At 41.7% G+C, this 12,556-nt stretch overlaps 1 long non-coding RNA gene across 1 annotated transcript in view; it reads left to right on the top strand.

Moving 5' to 3' along the window:
• The window catches only part of LOC309633380, a 463,676-nt gene that overhangs the window by 148,709 nt on the left and 302,411 nt on the right, over positions 1 to 12,556 (top strand). The window contains exons 8-9 of the long non-coding RNA XR_014247481.1: positions 244 to 354; positions 4,318 to 4,498. This is a non-coding gene — a long non-coding RNA (uncharacterized lncRNA). The remainder of the gene's footprint in view (positions 1 to 243; positions 355 to 4,317; positions 4,499 to 12,556) is intronic.

Raw genomic sequence — 12,556 nt, forward strand, 5'->3', positions numbered from 1 at the left:
ATGGTTTTTAATTTAACACAACATAAACATTTTCCAGATTTCTACAGAGGATTTCAATGTTTACACTCCTTCATGTTGAGGTATGGTATTTTACCAAACCATTTCAATATATTTGGACACTTCCATTACCACATTAACTTGGAAAGAAAATAAATGGAATTTTTACTGAATTTGGAATAAAGATTTTGAATATCAGCACCTTTTGACTTAAACATACAGGGAATAATATTTTCTTTCACCAAGGGAATTGCAGAAATGGAGGAATTTCTGAAGAACCTGGCAAAAGAAAGAATGAGATGTAAAAACCTGCCAAATCCAGAGAGCATGAAGCAAACGTTCAACAATACCAGTCAGGTAAGGACTCTTGCTCACTGTCTCTCCTCCATCACTTCTTCTCCTCAAAATAACTGGAAGATGCCGATCCCAAAGTCAGTAGGCTAAGGTAAAAATTGGTGGGAAACCCATTTTGATTGCTATATAGAATTAGAAAATCCGGTTTAAAATAGAATCATGATTGGAGTTTTAATTGGTAGGATGGTACTTAAGGTTGATCCAAAAGTCATGAGAATCCCTAAGTTTTCATTCCAGGTAAATGAGAGGAGAGGAAATTACATAAATTCACTTTAACCAGGTTGAGACTTATACAGTTAACATTTCCTTTTGTCTCAAGGGATGGGAAGGGAAAGCATCATATGAAATAATAGAGAAGTAATAGGATCTAAACTTAAGCAAGTAAAATTATCAGGATTTTCTGTCCTTTTGTGTCGAGCAAGTTACCTGGACCAATCTTTAGCAAAAATAAAATGAGAACTAATCGATTAGGCAGTGAAGCATCTACAGGTTATTCAGGAAAGAACTTCATCTGTAAGTCCTTTGGGAACAAAACCATTTTACCATGGCTATGAACTAATAAGGAAATGAGGTATCAAAGGGAAAGATGGACAAAGAACAAGGGCTGAGCAGAACATACAAGGAAGTTGCATGGAGGGCTGGAAAGAAAGTAGGCAGGACAGAAGGTCAAGAAAATGAAGTAAAACTAAAGGTCATTTGCATTGAAAATTCTGAGTTCTGATTTTTTTAAATGTTTTTCTTCTGGCAAGTTTTTGTGTTTTTTTTTTTTTAACTATAAGGAGTTGTTAAGAGCTTTATTGGTAAGCAACACAAAGGGCAGAAATTGTATAGGAGCACAAAAGTTTTATCTTACAATTACGTTTCAGTTTATAATTTTATAGACTGTCCAAAAGTTCTGAGTGATATGCGACCTTCTTAAGTCTCTTTAAACGTGTGTTATGTTTATCTCTTGCTCTAAAACAAGTTATCCCTGAATTCCATGATTTAGAACCACTATTTCATTTTGTTCATGATTTTGTGGGTCAGGAATTCTGGAAGGGCCAGGCTGGGTGATTCATCTCTGATCAATATGGCAGCAGCTGGGGCTGTAGGGTACGCTCAAAGACGGTTTCTCCATTCATGTCTGGGGTCTTGGGGCTTCCTGGCCTCTCTCTCTATACAGCATCTCATCCTCTCTGGCCTTCTGCATGTGGCCTGAGCATCTCACGGACAGTGGTCTCAGGGCTCCAGAACCCCCGTGCACAAGCTGCTTGCCCAAGCTGAGCTGGGAGCTGGAGGCCCACTGTCCTCAGCGTCCCGGTGGTGAAAGCAGCCCTCGTTCAGTTTAGATTCAAGGGGAGGGGAGCTAGGACCCACTTCCCCATGGAAAGAGGATCAAAGGCTTTGCAGCTTTCTTTAATCCTCCACACACCGTGGTTCTTAGCTGTTTTAGTTTCTGGGGTCTTCTGAGAATCTGATGAAGGTTATAGAAAATGCACTCTCACCTCATTTTATATGCGGTTTTGGTGGAATCACTTACCCTGAAGACTTGAGTGTCTAAAATAAAGCTGCTTGATGAATGGAACTGGAGAAACAGTGTGCTAGTTATTCCCTTGATGTCAGAGCCACTGGTCTGCTCACTAAATCCCCATCTCCTTAGCCCTTTTCTTTCCTCCTTAAGCACTCTCGATTCTTCCTCCCCTACCCTTAACCTTCTCCTCTGTCCCCTAGAGGTCTGCCTTTGGAAGGATCTTGGTTGTAGTTCGGAGGTTATAATTTCACAAGGTTCATTTCTCTCAGGGTAGCAATAAACCTGTGAAGTATGACTGGGTCAGTATTTCTCCAAATGAGTTCTTCTGTCCATAATTTATACCCAGCAGCAGACTCTGTGTGACCCGAAAGACAGGAAGGAAATAATCTCCCGGGACAGTATTTTAATAGCCAGATGTCATTGCCACTAACGAACTTTTAGGCTGGACACAAGGATAACCTTGACAACTGACTTCCTACTCCTGCCTGAACTGTCCACCTGGATTTTGTTTTTTATTAGCCGTCGTCGATACAAAGGTTGTTTCTCAATTTCGTTCTGTAAACATACAACAGCTGCGTCCCACAGGAACTGAAAGTAGGCGTCCCCAGCTTGGGAACTTTTTTCGGAAACGATAAAAAGCTCCTTCAGCTTTGTCTTTTGATGAGGATGTTTTGCAGCCCGCGCAAATGCCTTGTAATGTAATCTCAAGACACAGCTGTTGTTTCAGAGAGTTCATTCCTGTCAGCAGCAATTAAAAAGTGCTTTGTTTTCCAAACATGCTTTCAGGCCCCCTTGAAGATCTTGGCAAACAATGACTCCTGCAGCTTGAGGAAAGGGATCTTTATTGAGTGCGGCAGAAAGGGTGTGCCCGGTTCGCTTTCAGTCTTGCCCCATGATTTACAGCAGTTACACCTGTGCATCTGGACCATGAGGTTTTCAATGTAGAAAATCCAGTCATCACTTTGCCACTTTGAGGTGTGGTCTCTTGTCACGACGAGTTAAAATATGCTTCTGAGATGGGATGAAGCTCAAACCACACTCTTGGAATCACTGTTACCCTGTTTATCTTTTAAATTTTGCACATCAAAATGATGCATCCTTGGGACCTGAGCCTAAGAGTCTGAGTTCGCCTCTCTCTCGGGTGAGGTGTGTAATACAGGACAGCAGCTCAAGGGCTCCCTGTGAAGGCTCCGTGCTTTGGGCTACGGGGACCCGGACCAAGAAGAATTGAAGGACAGACGCGTGATGTGATGTCAGAGCTGAGAAGCAGGTTCTTCTGTCAGTGCCGTGCCCCTCTCTCAAGAGTGAAAGAGAAAGTGTGCATAGCGCTGTTCTGTGTCCATTTAACTCTTCCCCCCGCCCCGTGGAGGGGAGCCGCCTATGTATTAGGTGAATGCCTGCCATGAATATTTACAAATATTAGTGTCATTAGTATGTATGTGTATCTTTCAGATTGTCTACATATACTTTTTCTCATTTTAATTGTGTGTGTGTGTTTGGTGATTAGAGAGCTCATTAAATAACAAAACTTTTCTGTTGTTGTTTGGTATCTAGACCTCGTTTCTTCTGTTGGGGAAGGGAATAGAGGTGGGGCTGGGGTGGGTGGGTGAGGGGAAACTCAGGAAACTACTCATTTATAATAAGCTAAAAGCCAAATTGTTGCACAGCCCAGGGAAGTGTTTTCCCCTCGCTTTTTAAATAATCAGAATGAGCTGCTGGCATCTCTAATGAAATACTGGTTTATCTACTTAACAATGAGCTTTATATTCTTGCAAATATCAACAAAACAAGACAAAAAACAAAACAGTTCAGGCCCCATAGTCTGGGGAACACAAAAAGGTAAAATAGGACAGAATATTTCCAACTCAAGTTTCATAAATCGACAGATTCTATAAATTCTGATGACATTACTGTAAGGGTGTCAGGCATATATTAGAGTAGATTTTTAAAAGTGAAGGTTTGAATGCCTTGCAAGCCGGTTGGTACACACATATCCTGGCTCTGTCAGAGCCAGATGATTTACGTGGCTCAAACTTCCCTTGGCTGGAAAGCTGCCCCAGCATAGGGGCACCCCCTCTCACAATGTTGGGGGATCCCAGGAAATACAGCCCGAGCAATGCAAGGCTGCCATCCTCTCTGTATCACACAACATCTTTCTTATTCTGCTTTTGTGAAAGTCAACACCCACAGAATCCTAGGTGGTAGAGTTGGACTTGATCTCAAGTCACTAGTGAAATCAATCTTCCTTTCTATAGAAGGAGGAAGCAGCAGACACAGAGATTAAGTGATTGCCCAGGGCATACTCTGCTTAGTGACAAAGCTGGGATCTGAACCCAGGTCTTTGGACTAAGTCGATCTTGAATATTAAATCAGAATATTTGACATGAGTGTTCCAGGTGCTATAGACTGAATGCTTGTGTTTCCCTAATTTTCCTATGTTGGAACCTAACCCACAGGGTGCTGCTGTTAGGAGGTGGGACCTTGGAAAGGTGATGTCACCCTTATAATAGAGACCCCAGCCAGCTCTCTCGCCCCTCCGCCCAGAGAGAAGATGGCCGTCTACAAACCAGGAAGCGGGTTCTCACCAGACACTGAATCTGCCTGCGCCTTGATCTTGGACTTCCAGCCTCCAGAACTGTGAGAAGTAAATGTCTGTTGTTTAAGCCACCCCATCTGTGGTAGATTGTTATAGCAGCCCGAGCAGACTAAGACGCTAGGTTTTTTTTTTTTTACGGTTTTATTGAGATATATTTTACATACCATAAAATACACCCCTTTAAAATGTACGGTTATGTGCTTTTTAACATATTCAGAGTGCAATCATCACCACATTTTAGAACATTTTAGCACTACAAAAAGGAAATCTGTCCCCATTAGCAGTTGCTACCCAATCACCCCCAGCTGGCCCCAGCTGCCTCCCTAAGCAACAGCCAATCCACTTTCTGTCTTCATGAATTTGCCTGTCCTGGGTAAGTGGGATCAATATAATATGTGGTCCTTTGTGACTGACTTCTTTCACATGGGATAATGGTTCAAGGTTGGTCCATGTTGTAACAGGTGTCTGTACTTCATAATTTTTTATTGCTGAATAATATTCTATTGTCTGGCCATCCCACATTTGTTTATCTGTTCATTAGCTGATGGCATTTAGGGGTTCGCAGTTTTGGGGTATTTTGAATGATGTGACTGTGAACATTGTGGGCAAGTTTTGCATACATGTGTATTTTTACTTCTCATGGGTATATACCTAGCAGTGGAATTGTTGGGTCACATGGTAACTCCATGTTTATAATTTTCTGAGGAACTGCCAAACTGTTTTCCACTAGCTTGTTTTTATTTTTTTAATTTATTTTTTTCTGAGTTTTTAAAAATTGAAATATAGCTGATTTACAACGTTGTGTTAGTTTCAGGTGTACAGCAAAGTGATTCAGTTATACATACATATATATCTATTCTTTCAGATTTTTTTCCCTTATAGGTCTTTGTTGGTTATCTATTTTATATACAGTAGTGTGCATATGTTGATCCCAAACTCCTAATATATCCCTCCCCCCAACTAGTTTTTTATAACAACATCAAAATGTTATGTTAACAACTATCATGATCCAGGGCAACTTTTAGTCAATTAAAAATACATGTATAACTACGTATGCACAAGTCTGTATATATTAATACACAGTTAAATTGTGGAAAGGAACAAGACATTTCTCATAGCTAAAAATTAGACTATGTAAAACAAAAACCTTTCTTTTCACATCATGAATAATTTGCACGGGCTACACTTAAACCAGCTAACAGAGAAGAGGCTTCCAATCCACAGTTAGACAGGGGCGGCCAAGTTAATGTTGTCAGAGGGGTCCTGCATTTGGCATTTCTAGACATAGACAATGGCAACACGGTTTTGATAAAGGTGTTAGGATATTAAAGAAAAGAAAATAAGAGAATCAGCAAGAGAGAAGAAGGGCGCCAAGGAAGGGCAGTGCTGGTTTTCATACTGAGGGTCTCTGAGCGGCAGCTCGGCAGGACTTGGCATCAGGGAGGCACCGTTTTGTACCTTTTTATGGCTGAGTCAGTAGGCAGCATGGGTCTGGAGCAGCCCTTGTAGACCCAGGTGTGAGCAAACCAGATGAAGCTGTTCGATTTCCCATTTGCATTTCTAGTAAGGCATTTTGCCAGCCTTTTCCCCTAACCTTTCACCATGTGTAATGGCAGGAATACCAAGACCCCTGCCCTGTTCCAGGCTCCACAAGACCCCTGGGACCTCGCTCTGTATCTTGGGCCCCGCCTTCACCTGTAGAATAGGAGTAATTACCCCCCTACCCACTTCCAGGATCAGGTTTCCGGGAGGACGATGAGAGAATATGTGGCCCAGTACCCTGAGCTGTCAAGCTCTAAAGGAAAGGCATTAACACAGGCCAGTAGAACTGTGTTCTCGTGGTAGATGGTCTAAGGGATACTTAAAATGCTCAGAGTACTGACAGACAGTTTTGTTTGCACACCTACCTGTGACTGATGGCCAGTGCTATGTAAAGCACTTAAAAACACATTTCTAAGCTAATAGGCACAAATAAAAAGATAAAACTGGGAAGAACTGACAAATTTCCTTAGTACATCAAACTCGAGAAAGATTTCCTTGGCATATATTAGAAAAAGCATAGAGCACAGAAATTACAGAAAAACTGCACTCACATTTTGCATGATTTCAGACTGCAGATTGGTTAGTTCTTTTCTTTCATCTCCCACACACACTTGAAGTTCACCACATGCCTAACTCTGCCTCTGGGGGCTCTCCTTGTAGTTTTGTTCACAAAAGCAGACCTGAAGGCATCTGAGGCAGCCCGATTGTGTGATTATTTTACTATATTTTATTTTTTATTGAAGTACAGTTGATTTACAATGTTGTGTTAGTTTCAGGTGTACAGCCAAGTGATTCAGTCATATACATATATATATATATGCTTTTTTAGACTCGTTTCCCTTATAGGTTATTACAAAATATTGAGTAGAGTTCCCTGTGCTATACAGAAGGTCCTTGTTGGTTATCTATTTTATATACAGTAGTGTGTATATGTTAAACCCAAACTCCCAGTTTATCCCTCTTCCTCACCTTTCTGCTTTGGTAACCATAAATTTGTTTCTATGTCTGTGGGTCTATTTCTGTTTTGTGTATAAGTTCATTTGTATCATTTTTTTAGATTCTTCACTTAGTATGATAATCTCTAGGTCCATCCACGTTGCTGCCTATGGCATTATTTCATTCTTTTTAATGGCTGAGTAGTATTCCGTTGTATATATGGATCACATCTTCTTTATCCATTCCTCTCTTGATGGACATTTAGGTTGCTTCCACGTCCTGGCTATTGTAAATAGTGCTGCAATGAACATTGGGGTGCATGTATCTTTTCAAAGTATGGGTTTCTCCAGATACTTGCCCAGGAGTGGGATTGCTGGATCATATGGTAGCTCTATTTTTAGTTTTTTGAGGAACCTCCATACTGTTCTCCATAGTGGCTGCACCAATTTACTTTCCCACCAACAGTGTAGGAGGCTTCCCTTTTCTCTACACCCTCTCCAGCATTTATTATTTGTAGTCTTTTGATGATGATTATTTTAAATAAGATATATGTAATTCATTTCCTCTGCTAACCTCTTGTGGCCCAATACCAAAATGAACTGTTTTCTTAAAACAGCTTTTACAAGTTTCATTTATAAAAAGGGAATTTGAGATAGCTACCATGAAACAGTGTCAAGGGGCAAGTTCAAAGCAGTGCTGTTTATACAACCCCACAGTGCCATTCTTTTTCGCTTCTACTCACTTATCAATGTCATTACAGTTTCATTAGCATTTGGCATTAAAAGTCTTCTTAAACATTTACCCTAAAAACATTACACTAAAAACTTAGAAAGATGGTTATATACTTTTCCCTGATGGAAGACTGCAGACAGAAGATAAGGCCAATGATCGGAAATTTTAGCAAGCATAGAGTGACAGAAAAAAATAATTAGCATCTTGTTGAGAACACTACATTCTACTCCTGCTTAATTTTATGAATAGCAGCCACTGTGCCAATTAACATCCAAGCATCCATATCTTAAGATGACACAGAGCTTGGTTTTTGTTGTTTTTTTCCCACCCCCCGAGAGAAAAAGACAAGGAGTTCGGCAAGGGGCTGTTTCTGGAGAAAAATGACCTGCATTGTGAACATCTTCAATCATTTGTCTCGATTCATATAACGTCCTCTTTCCTCCCTCCAAGTTCTCATTATTCAAAAATCATTTACCACTAAATTACAGAAAAACAGTTTCTCCTACAGCAGAAATGAAGTGAAGCTGGGCATGAGTCAATAAACAATTATGAGGCTCTCAAATCATCAGAAAGAGGCCACCTGAGACATATGACCTGTCCTGGTCTCCAGACGCCCGGTGCCCATTGATGGGGAGCCTAGAAGGGTAATATTTTCTCTTCTCTGGAACTGAAGGCCCCTGTCATCTCAACTAAGAGAGAGTTTTTCTTTGGAAGAACAAAAACACATCAGTGTTTGGAGGACGTACTGATGATACACACAGGCATCTTTTCCCAAGAAGCAGTCTGAAGCTCTAATCGTATTTTGGCAAACAGAGCCTCACGTCACTGGTGCTCTGGCCACAGGGACCGGCCGTTGTTACCCTCGCGGCGTGGCTGTATCAGGGTGGCGTGGTTGGGAGTGAGGCTTTGGGGCCAGCCGGGCCTCCGTGCAGAGCTGCCTCCCTACGAGCAGGGTGACTTGGGCGGAACAACCACGGCTGCCTCGTGCAGTCTCTGTGAATGAACAGCGAGCACGCTGTGTTTAAGCCGCTCTGGGTCAGATTTTCTGTTACTGTGGTGCCGAGTATCCGACTCCAGGAGCAGACCTGTTACTAATATGTATTCATCAGCAAATTTGAAAGGGGGTAAATTGATATTTAATAATTCCCAGCTTAATTCCAACTAATTCTTTTTTTTTTTAAATAAATTTATTTATTTATTTATTTAATTTTTTGGGGTTATGTTGGGTCTTCGTTTCTGTGCGAGGGCTTTCTCTAGTTGCGGCGAGCGGGGGCCACTCTTCATCGCGGTGCGCGGGCCTCTCACTATCGCGGCCTCTCTTATTGCGGAGCACAGGCTCCAGACGCGCAGGCTCAGTTGTTGTGGCTCACGGGCCCAGTCGCTCCGCGGCATGTGGGATCTTCCCAGACCAGGGCTCGAACCCGTGTCCCCTGCATTGGCAGGCAGACTCTCAACCACTGCGCCACCAGGGAAGCCCGGCCCAGTTACTTCTTAGCGATCTGGTTAAAATCAATCAAAGCGTCCTTCCCAGTCAGTGACAGTCCAGGGCTCTCCTTACAACTGCTGCATAACTGCGGTCTCTTCCTCACCATCCAGGCAAATGCTCCTTTGTTTCTTTTGCCCCTTCCTGAGTCTAGAGCAAGAGTTCGCAAACTATGACCCTGACCCGTAGTCTGGCCTCATGCTGGGAATGGTGTTACGCTTTTATGTGGTTGAAAAGTGTTCAAAGAAGAACAATATTTTGTGAAACGTGAGAAGTGCATGAAATTCAAACGTTGGTGTCCAAAGTAAAGTTTTATTAGAACAGTCGCGGGCCACACCCCTCATTCACATGCTGGGCGGCTTGATGCAGAAGAGCAGCGTGGAGTAGCTTCGACGCGTGACCCGCAGAGCCTGAAAGGTTTGCTCTTTGGCCCTTTTGGAAGGACTTTCGCTGGTCTCTGGTCCAGAGGCAGAGACCAGCCTCTCAGTGCTCAGTTCCCTCCTGCCCAGGCTTGAATAACTGCAGCCATCACTGAAATGACTCACGCAGAGGTCACACTGCAGTCCTGCTTTTCACACAGCCCGGTTCTTTCTCTTCCTCTTTCTACCTGACCCTCTCCCTGTCTGCAGAACCCAGCAGATTTCTCTCTCATCTACCGCAGCTCCGCTTCACCCAAAACTCAGGGCAACCCCAATGAGGAGACGTGGCTCTAGCTGTTAAGAGAATTGCATTTCCCATTTTACTCTACATTTTTAAAGTGACTTTTAAGCAAAAAGCAGTGTTTCATTGATGCTATATCAGCTGCTTTACTCTAATTTTTAAGGTTTATTAAAATATTTGCAAAACAGTATATCCTATAACTAGAGCCCCAAATGAAATCTGTATATTAAGGTTTCCGAGATCCACGGAGCACAGCATGGGGTGGGACGTGGGGGCATCTATTTTTTTTTTTAACGAATTTATTTACTTAATTTATTTATTTTTGGCTGTGTTGGGTCTTCGTTGCTGGGTGCGGGCTTTCTCTAGTTGCGGCAAGCGGGGGCTACTCTCCATTGCGGTGCACGGGCTTCTCATTGCAGTGGCTTCTCTTGTGGAGTACGGGCTCTAGGCACGCGGGCTTCAGTAGTTGTGGCATGTGGGCTCAGTAGTTGTAGCTCACGGGCTCTAGAGCGCAGGCTCAGTAGTTGTGGCGCACGGGCTTAGTTGCTGCATGGCATGTGGGATCTTCCCGGACCAGGGCTCGAACCCGTGTCCCCTGCATTGGCAGGTGGGTTCTTAACCACTGCACCACCAGGGAAGCCCGGGACATCTATTTTTGTATTAGAGTAAGACAGAGGATCATTCTAAATTTTAAGTAGTTGTGCCAATGGCTTTTTAAGGATAAAAAGATGACAGTTCATTAAAATCCTGATGTATCTTCATAATAGCAATGATAGAGTTCATGAATATTCGTTGACATTGTTGCAATAAAGACATCTTCACTGATACCCAAGAAAAGTGTACGCAAACCTTGCCTGAAAGGTCATATAATTAATGTACATTCATGTTTACTAAATGGTTACCCTCTGTTTTATAAACTGTAAAAATCACGATTCTCAGATCATTATATCAGAGGAACCAGAATGTTTCTGAAAAAACCAAACAACCAAAACAAAAAGGTGAGGTGATTGCGGCCGCGAGAGGTAATTCTTCACTTAAGGTCCCATAAGAGGTGAGCAGTGGTTGTCATCTGCCTGAGACCAGGACTCAGGTTTCCTGACCCCCATTGTACCACACCAGCTCCCCAAATTTCTTTTAACTTTTCTCTTAGTAATGAATAATAAAGGCAAGTAAACAAATACATAAACACTCTCTCAGTTTCACATATTTAACCTGGTGGAGCAAAATTATCCAAAATAATAATCTCGATATGGTGCTAGAGTGCTGTAAGTGTAGAAAGTTATTCAGGAGAGATTCACCGCTGAACGGAACGGCTTGCTATGGCAGTGGTGCCCCTGGGATGCAGACAGACAGGCAAAGGGTCCCTTCCGAGCTTCTTTTGTTAAATAGCACAGGCCCAAAGGCAGTCAGCTGCACTGGACTGCAAAAACAATAATTATTTTATCTCCTAGACTATTCCACTTTTCTCATTGTCCCACCTCAACACTAATTTAAGATAACTTGATGGCATTTAAGGAGGAGAAAAGAATTTGTATGTAAATGAGGGAAAGGACAAAAATTGTCTATTAAAGTCCATTGGATTCAAGAAAGCTTCAAGTTTGGTTAGGAAACCGCGACTCTGCAAAAGTGTTTAAGAATATCTGGAGAATTTTTTTTTCTATTAAATTATTTTATTTTGAGACTTATAATGTGATTTTTATTCTAGAGTAAAATGCTCTCTGCAGCGGCTTTGTAATAAAAAAGCAACAAGGTAAAAAGTAGCCGAAACCTTTGCCTGCCTGAGCTATAGCATTACAACCATTTATATCGGGAATAGAAACATTTCTGCTAATCTGTTCTTTTTTAAAAAAAAACAACCCTGACTTTTTGACATGGTGTATATGTGTATGATGTGTGTGTGTATAAGTCCATATATGATAATAAAAATATTATTATTATAAAAGAGAAAACTATGATCTACTTCACATAAATAAGCTATTTTAGAGCTTTAAAATCATGTAAACAAATGACATGGTTAAAATACTTCATGTTAATGGTTATTATTTGAAGGTAGTCATCGCTAATCTCTAAGAGGATGTGAGGTACCCTACAGATGTAAACGCATTGTAGAGTCAGGTATTTACGAAAGAATACAACGGAGGCCGTGGGCTCAAGGTTGAAGAAATAAGAGCTATTTCCCGCCATCAAGTCAGGCTCTGGGAAGCCCACGGACCCCAGTCTCTTTTCGTAGGTGGGAACAAGAGAGCAGTGCAGCAGAAGGGACTGAGCTGTAGCTTGAACGGATCAGTTACGAACACTTGATACTGTACTTTCCCATTTTGTTTTAGGTTTTTAAACATCTAAGACTATCAATAAACTGATCAGTACTTCTTTGGCAAAGAGAGAGAGGGAGAGTGTGGTGTGAGTGCCAGGAAATGACCATTGCATACATGTTCCAACATCGCGTGGCAAGTTGAGAGACATTTAATAAGATTAAAAAGAAATAGAATTTAACTCTGGTAACTGCTTTTTGTAGTGCTGCTATTGTCAATCGGCTTTGACCTCGATTTAAGGGCAAATTGTCTAGGGAAAAAAAGACTTCTGAATTTGTGCACTGGAGCTTTGATGTTGATATCTCAGCGGGATATAAGATGCATATGCTCCTTGAAATCATTTTGCTTTATTCAATACATTGTACCAATTTTGTATAAATTCTAGACTTCTTTGACTTCTTAGATCTTGTGTATATTCTCATGTTCCATTGAGT

Source organism: Balaenoptera borealis, assembly GCF_965194805.1.
Source record: "Balaenoptera borealis genome assembly, chromosome: 8".
NCBI lineage: Eukaryota > Metazoa > Chordata > Mammalia > Artiodactyla > Balaenopteridae > Balaenoptera > Balaenoptera borealis.